Raw genomic sequence first — 8,512 nt, forward strand, 5'->3', positions numbered from 1 at the left:
ATGCAAAAATAATGGATTTCTTTTTACTACTAATATATATATTCCTGTTATCTTAGAATAATCGAGTCGATTAACCGAACTATCTATTGTTTAGATGATCTTATAAACAAGTTACCTCAGTGAAATGATCACTATGTTCGTGCAAAGTATATCGATTAGCCGGAAGTAATCAGGATGTCGCGCAAGATTTAAACGTATCAATTCAGCTCCGATTGGATGTGTTGGCAGATTATAAGCGAAGAAAGGCACACAGGACAACATTTTTTTAATTTCATTTCTAAAGTGTTATCGTAAAAATTTTCTATTTTAGTGCAAAAATTACGATTACATATGTGGTATAGCCTATATATACCATATATTATGTTATACAAAGAAAATATGTGTCTTTTTATTTTTATTCTTCTGAAAAAAGTGCCGAATTGATAAAAATGTTTATACAGGGTAGATAGGAAAACCGGACAACCGAGACTATGATTAATGTTGACGTATCCAATAGTGATAATTTGAATAAGGCGGACTTTCTCGTCGAGAAATTCTCTAGTGAATGTTTTTGCATTCACTGACAAAATTCACAGTCGGAATGAATAGTTAACAAGAATGCTCACCTTTCCTCCAGTGTGTGAGATGTCGTGAAATTTTGGCACATCGTCCGGTTTTATTTGTCGACCCTATACGTATACTCTTAATATAGTAGATACATACGAATGTTTTGCTCAAGATGAATATTTTTGCGAGATCATGCGAAAAGTAAGCGTAAGAATACGCGAGGTTTTTGAAATGTGTTTTCTTTGTAATGTAGGAAAGCTGACATTGAAATTGAGATTGATATTAAGCTCAAAAGCACATGTATATCGTGAAGAAAAACGCAAGAGAGTATGAGAAAGACGTGTGAAAATGTAGAAACGTGTAAATTGAACTAAAATTGGTACAAGAAGGAGAGAAAAAGTGAAAAACAGATTTGATAAAAAAAAAGAGAATCATTGGAAAATTCATATTTTCGGGTATTTTTTCGCGGAATAAAGTAAAGTACGAAATGCAGCAAAGATGGGATCGATTGTGTATATCAGAAGGACTCATGTAGTTAAGAAGAAATCAACTGATTCTAACAAAATATAGTTGTAAACTTTTGAGATAACTTCTTAAACGTGTTTCTTACTTCATTTTTAATAATGCGATCTTTTTAACAATGGAGAATGCCGTAGACAAATTTTCTGCATATGATTAAACCAAAAGAAATATTAAAAAAGTTTAATATTAAAATGTAGTTCTTAACAGTAAGTGTAAGATAATATAAGATTATGTATATAAGAGAATAATAACATTTTTAAGAAAAATTAAATAAAGAAACAATATTTTCAAGTTGGTTTCTTCTGGCTCTACTATGTCCAAGTGCTCTTTAAATAATTTCTATCTATTCAGGTTACGTTAAACAGATGTTGAAGAAATTCATCCATTTGTCAAATGCTGTTTTATAAACTTTCTTCAATTAAAAACTCCGAACATAAAGATCTTCAGATGAATTTACATCTACGCGCTGTATTTCGATGGATTAAAAAGCAATCATAGTGCTTGAGGTAAATATATAACTTTGATATACCGTGAGATAAGAATGCGACGAGTATGCGTATGGGATGTCTCTCCTTGAAACATAATTATGAGTTTCATCGAAGAACGGGAGAAATCGTTTTATTTATCTGTAAACGGATTCTTCTTTTCTTCAATGAATAATGGATTATATCGATAGTGTATAGTGTATTCTTTGACAAAATAAAAAAGAAATATGATTAATTTGGAATGAAAGATAGTAAGCGAGCAAAGCGTGCGATAGAATACAAGAAAACAGGAAAATAAGAATCTTCGTCATCCAATAGTCAACGTAAAAGTTTACGAGGTTACAATTATTATTATACTATAGACAAAATAACGGAGAATCCTTTATCTTGAATACATAATCATATTTTTATATTATTTTATACCGATGACGTCGATTGAATGTTTTTCTAATTTTCCTCTTCCGTTTTTACATGATCGCAACGTTCCGACCCAGTTATATAACGATGGCACTATACTTATTAATTCTTTATATATGTAAATCAATGTTGATAGTTCTTAATTTGTGACATAATTCAATTTAAACGATATATTTTATTAGAGATAATTTCATAGGAGAATTTTTTCTTTAATAAGAGCAAATTATGAATAACTATAACAAAAAACTTTTTATATTTTCTCAGAATTAAAATTTATCAATACCAACAATTTAAATAAAATATTTATTAGCATTTTTATTCAAATAATATTAAATTAAATTTTTATTTAATATTAAAAATGAGTATTTATATTTCTTTAACATAATTTCTTTATATTTCCTTAATGTCAAAATGACGATAAAAATAACATCAGATTGCTACCAAGATAGATTTATAACACAAATTATGTAAATATTTTTATTTAATTAATTAAAAAATGTTGTTTAACATTCTTATTCTAAAATAACAACAAATCATCTTTTACTACCTCAGTTGAATAAAATTTTTCAATGTTGAAACATTATGGGAACAATTTTAAACGTAATTGTTTAATAAATGTGTCGCAAATTAAGATTAACCAGCACTGTAATAATGCAATAGGTACATGCGTTGAAGATAAACAGAATATTTTTAAAAATTAATTTTTTACATTAGCAACTACAGACAAATGTCTTTTATTAAAAAAGTCGAAGATAAGACGAAAACGATGAATACGAAGACGTAAATACGATTCATTTATTCTGGAGTGACGTTACACACGTATTGCAATTTGCTGAAAGACTGAGATCTACGATTGATTAGTAAATAATACGTAATTAAGATTGAAGACATTTACCCTTACCTTCAAGTTAATCGAAATCTTAATATTAACTTTCAAAATAGTTTTATTTAATTTTTTATATAATTTATCATTAGAATTTAATCTTTAAATTGCTTTTAATTGACAAAATTATAAGATAAATTTTGTAATGTTTTGAATTTAATTTTTTGTGAAACAGACTTTTGATAAGTATTGCATCAAAAATTTTTACTTGTTTTTATTGCTATTGTAACCTTATTCTTCTAAGAGAACTATGTTTAACATTTATTTATATTTTGTTATCGGAATTAATTTAAAAACTCACATTTTGATTAATTTAATAATTATTTGTTTCATATTTTTTGTTATTTAGAAAATAGAAAAAAGACTGAGCTTAGAGCTGTTTAGGTATTTCTACATTTTCTAAATTTTTTCCTTGCGATACGATTTTAAATAAATATTTTTATTCTTGAGAAAATTTTTAACTTCTTGATTACAATTAATAATCAAGATTTTGGAATATTTTTGCTATAAGATAAATTGATAGCAATACTTCATGCGAGTTTTAACAAATTATCATTATAAAGAAACGACAGCTTTACATTTCTTCATTTGTTTTCACTTTTCATACATTCCTGTTACAATATAAGTTAATTTATCATACATAAATAATATAGTCTATATATCGGTGAAGCTTTGCGGTTCTGTAACCTATCAGCGTAATACCGCAAGCTCGATTGATGTCTCCCCTATAACTGTTTCCATACTGTTAGTACAATTCTCTGTGCCAATATCTGACTGAGTATTAATTAAAACAACAGAGACAAGATAACAATATACATTATATTCTCATGAGTTATATTCGCTCCCAAATGAGGAAAAATATCTTTGCTGTAAATTCTTGTGCATTATTACTAATTGCAAGCAAAATAAGTACTTGATGGACATTAAGAAATTAAAAGACATATTAGTAGAAGAATTTTAGATCAATTTTTTTTACATGTTTTTAGTAAAAAATACATTTAATATAAGAATTGATAAATTAATTTAAATTTAATATATATTAACTTGATGGATTAAAAATTTGAATTTACTGAAACGAAAAGATATTTTTCTTCCTCTGCACATAGCCATTGCCAACTATATTTCCAGGCAATGATAAATGAACGTCACTCCCGAATTCATTTTAATGTCAATTGAATTATCGAGATTGTAACTGGGTCGCTGAACCGTCGAACAGTCTGACTTACATCTGACAAATGCCGAACTGCCAAATAATATTTCATCTTCTGCACCCTTTTTCTGCTCCGTATTGTTTGAACCCATCCCACACACTTGTACAAAAGAATAACAATAAATTAGAAGAAACGTTGCACAGGCGGCATTTAATGCCAGCGTTAATTCCACTAGAAGGAAGAAACTTGTACCTTTAAAGGCGATTTACCGTCTATTTTGTTTTACGCTTTAGGCGATACCAGTGTTTACAACAATTACCAGTGGAAAGAAGAAATCTTGTTATCGAAGAAAATCGCATTGTTCTGATGTCATATTGAGTATATGTAATGATTTATTAAACAAAACTATATATATTTTAAAGATATTCCATTTTAAAGTCAGTCAGAAAATTTTGATGAATTGTTATGAATAATGTTAATTGTGGTATTTATACTCTATCTGCTGTGTAATGCAACTGCATAAAATTTATCTTTGCAAATGTTTTATTTCTATAATATGAAATAATTGTATATTAATGTAAATTATTTGTCATATTTTATAAATAATTAATTTAAAATACCACAAATATTGCAAAAAATTCCATTTTCTTTTTTATATTCACAGAAAAAGAATATGTTTTTTATAAAGCATAATGCAATTAAAAAATTAAACAATATTAGATTAGAAAAAGAGTATCGAAAACTGTTCTGAATTTTATAATTAAAAAGTGGTTTTTGTAATAATTTAATCAGAATAGTGCGATTTTTTAATCAATATAATACTATGCATTATATTATATAAATATTATATAAATAAGTTAATTAGAAATTGCTAAAGGTTTATAGACCAAAAATATTTTCCATTTGTTTGGATGGTTTGGAGAAGATATTGCAAATTTTCAATATTTTTGCAACCTCCAAACAAAGAGCTCTTATTCTATTTATTTTTCTCTATATAATTAAACAAGTCTCTAATAATAATTGCGATATTTTATTTGTAATTAATTATTGTTCTATTCTTTTTTGTGTTGTTTGTTCTTTTGCAGAGTTATATTATATTTTAAAAGATTAGCTCTTACAATTGCGTTGAATGTACAATATTATACAAAATTTCGGATATTCGTTTAATCAGCTTTCAGCATTATTAGTAAATTTCTAAATTTGTAATTGTAATAATTTGACAAATTCGTTTTTTTTTGTTTTATTGTTGTCTAAATAATTTATTATTTTTTTTTATATTGATGCAAATGAAAATGCGTAATAAAGAAGAGAATATAAAAGCTTCCAAATTAAATTGCTTCTAGACGCAATTTTTTGTTTCTTTTATAAATATGTTAAAAAAAATATCTATTAGTAATACTATTAGCGAGGATAAGTTCATCGTTTCATTATTGCTATATCACAATTTCTATTTTCTGTGTTTCCCATTTTATTGTATAATACTCTGTACATAATGGTGTAAATGTTTATCGAAAAAAACTTATATATGGATAGAATGCGCACTTGTAATTTTTGTAACAGCAGGGTGATTGAGTTAATGAATGATACCGTTTTAACTTTGATTATTTGTAATTGGGTATGTCGCGTCTCCTCTATTTTTCCATTTACTCTCAAATATATCGCAATAAATATAATGTCACAGAAGGTTGTTGCTGTTAAAGGTTTTTATCTCGAAATAAAAGAAATTTGCGAAATGTGTTAACGGCTTGTAACGTTATAAAAATAAAGAAATAATAAATCAGAGAGTTTCAACTTATACAAAACGAGATATAATGTGAGATAAAATTTATATCGAATGAAGTTGTTTGTAAAACATCATGAAATAATGTGCTATAAATACTAAAAGTAAATACGTAAATTGCAAATTATAATTGTAACAAAAGAAGAAAATGGAGAGCAACAACTCTTTCTATGGGCATATTTTACTAGAGAACTGCTTGATTTGATATACATATGCTAAAGACTGAAATGTTTTCTTGAACTAAAATCTATAAACACAAAGTAACAAGATCATAATATTGTAATTTCACAGCCAATAATGTAATAGTTTCGTAAACGTGTGTTATATTTATACTGTTGAATGTGAAATTATAACATTAATGTTATGTTTCCTTTACTTGGTGTTTAATGGATAGCGTTAATAGAAGTCACGAACTTGCGAGAACATCGATCCAATGAGTTACCGTTTTCTATAATTATCGCAATACTGTATCTCACTTGTCTCGTGGCTCAAACATAGCAAATGACTTTATCGAACTCGATAAAGTTTTTTCATTTTTTTTTGTTAATAATCGTTCCACGATTCTTTACGATACGCTCATTTGTTATTAGAATCAAGTTTTCTACGATTTATAAAATAAAAACCGGTGACGTGTATGTTAAATCACAACCATTAATTACTGCCGCTGTATAAAGCGTGCCTGGCGGTGTGGATGGATCTTACTTATTGTTAATAGATATACGTACCTAATGTTATTAATTATTAACTCTTGATTTTTAATTGGAAATGCGAGATTATTGAAACCTAACGTATGAGATTTAACAAGAACAACAAATTGATAAAATAAATTTAAGCTATTTATATGATGTACGATTAGAAATAGAATTCTCATACGTTTAGGACTTCACAAATCTAGCTTCTAAGCGGATCCTACTAATAAACGCCATAGTGGTCCGAAAAAAAATAATTAGCTCGAATAAATTAAATTTACTTTAATGTACTTCTTCGTTTTTTCTTCTTTGATACCTTTTATCATATCAGATTTTTAAGGATGTATCATACTCATTTTCTCACAAATGGTGTTAATATTTAAATAAATTATCTACACATGGAAAGTTGGATTTATAATATGCTATTTTTATTGAATAATACATTTTCCTAATTTATTTTTTTATTTGTTAATTGTTATTAGTTTTTATTTATTGTAATATGAAATCTAAAAGATAATAATAAAAGTTTTAATTCCTTTGTATAAATATACTTTAAGTGTTTAAAATTATTTATGCAACATTTCATTGTAATTAATTCTTTGCAGATAGGGTGCAATTATACATTAAGTAGCACATGAAGTTTTAAAAAGTCTGCAATGATGTTGTTGCAGCTTAAACCGCAGTATTTTTGTTTATCACAACTTTCACAATATCATTATAACGTTTCAATAACATTATAGCAGCAAAAATAGGATGATATTTTTAGGTTTTGAAAACGATGTCATATCCATTTTGACAAGTATTGTTATAAAGAAGTGGTCACACTACATATTATAGCAGTGCACTCTATAATAATGATAAATTAATAAACGGAGAATGTTATTCATATGTAATTAATATTCGATTAAAGTTAATTTTTTACTTTAAAATTATGTAAAAATATTGATAATAGAATTAAAAAATAATTTTTGCTTCAACTGGAATTAAATCTATAATAACTCAAAAGCTCCGCCTCACTAATATTAGATCAAATTTAAAAATTAATTAATCATTACAACTTACTACAATTTATAATACATATATGTATAAGTATACTAACGCGAACACGTAAATTCATAAATATGCTGATTACAGAATTATGCATAGATCATTAAGTAATAATTTTAGAGCCGCATAAATGAACACATGTGTCCGTTTGATCATTAGCTGTCATATGCTAATTTTATCCTAAAACTGATAGTCACGTTAGTCTTTGCTATGATATACAAATTACATCTAGATTATTCTAGATTATAGCTATTTTGACCGTATTTCTATCCATGCGCATGTGCAGCAATGTTTTTCATCCGTCATTTTGTCGCGGATAAGCCGAGTGGATCCTGAGTTCTCCCGACTCGTGCGGGCGGGTAACATGCGTGTAGGCGCTGACGTTCAGGCACCACCTTAAATTATTTATTTTTATTTTATTTTTCTTTATTTTTTTTAATTATTTTTCTGCGAGAATCGTTGCATAGAGCTAATCCGAATCAGAATCAGTGGCTGTGCGCGTTGATTGTATCGACCCTAATAGCATAGAAGGATTTCTATAATGTTGCACAAATATAACATTGAAACTATTGCATAATGTTTCTGAGAAGTTTCTGCAAGATTGCGGCAACATCAAAATGTCCGCTTCTGTCTGTAAGAAACGTTTCTGAAATATTACGAAAATGTTTGTAAAATCTTTTGGTGATGTTGGTACAACATCCTCTTTAGTTTCATTTGCAACATTGCAGAAATATAAAAAATATGTAAATATGCGAGCAGAGCTAGGCAAAATATCATTGAAGTATTTAAAATACAAAATACTATCAATCTTAATCAGTATTTGAATTACAAAGTACAAAATATTTTCAATCTTTTGATTTGAAATATAAATTATTTTGAATCAAAAGAATGAAAGTTATTTGTACTTTATAATTCAAAACGGAAAAATAAAAATGAAGAGAAATCTTTGATCATTATATTCGCTTTACCTTTGGTTATATATATATATATAT

Source organism: Atta colombica, unplaced genomic scaffold, assembly GCF_001594045.1.
Source record: "Atta colombica isolate Treedump-2 unplaced genomic scaffold, Acol1.0 scaffold111, whole genome shotgun sequence".
Taxonomy (NCBI): domain Eukaryota; kingdom Metazoa; phylum Arthropoda; class Insecta; order Hymenoptera; family Formicidae; genus Atta; species Atta colombica.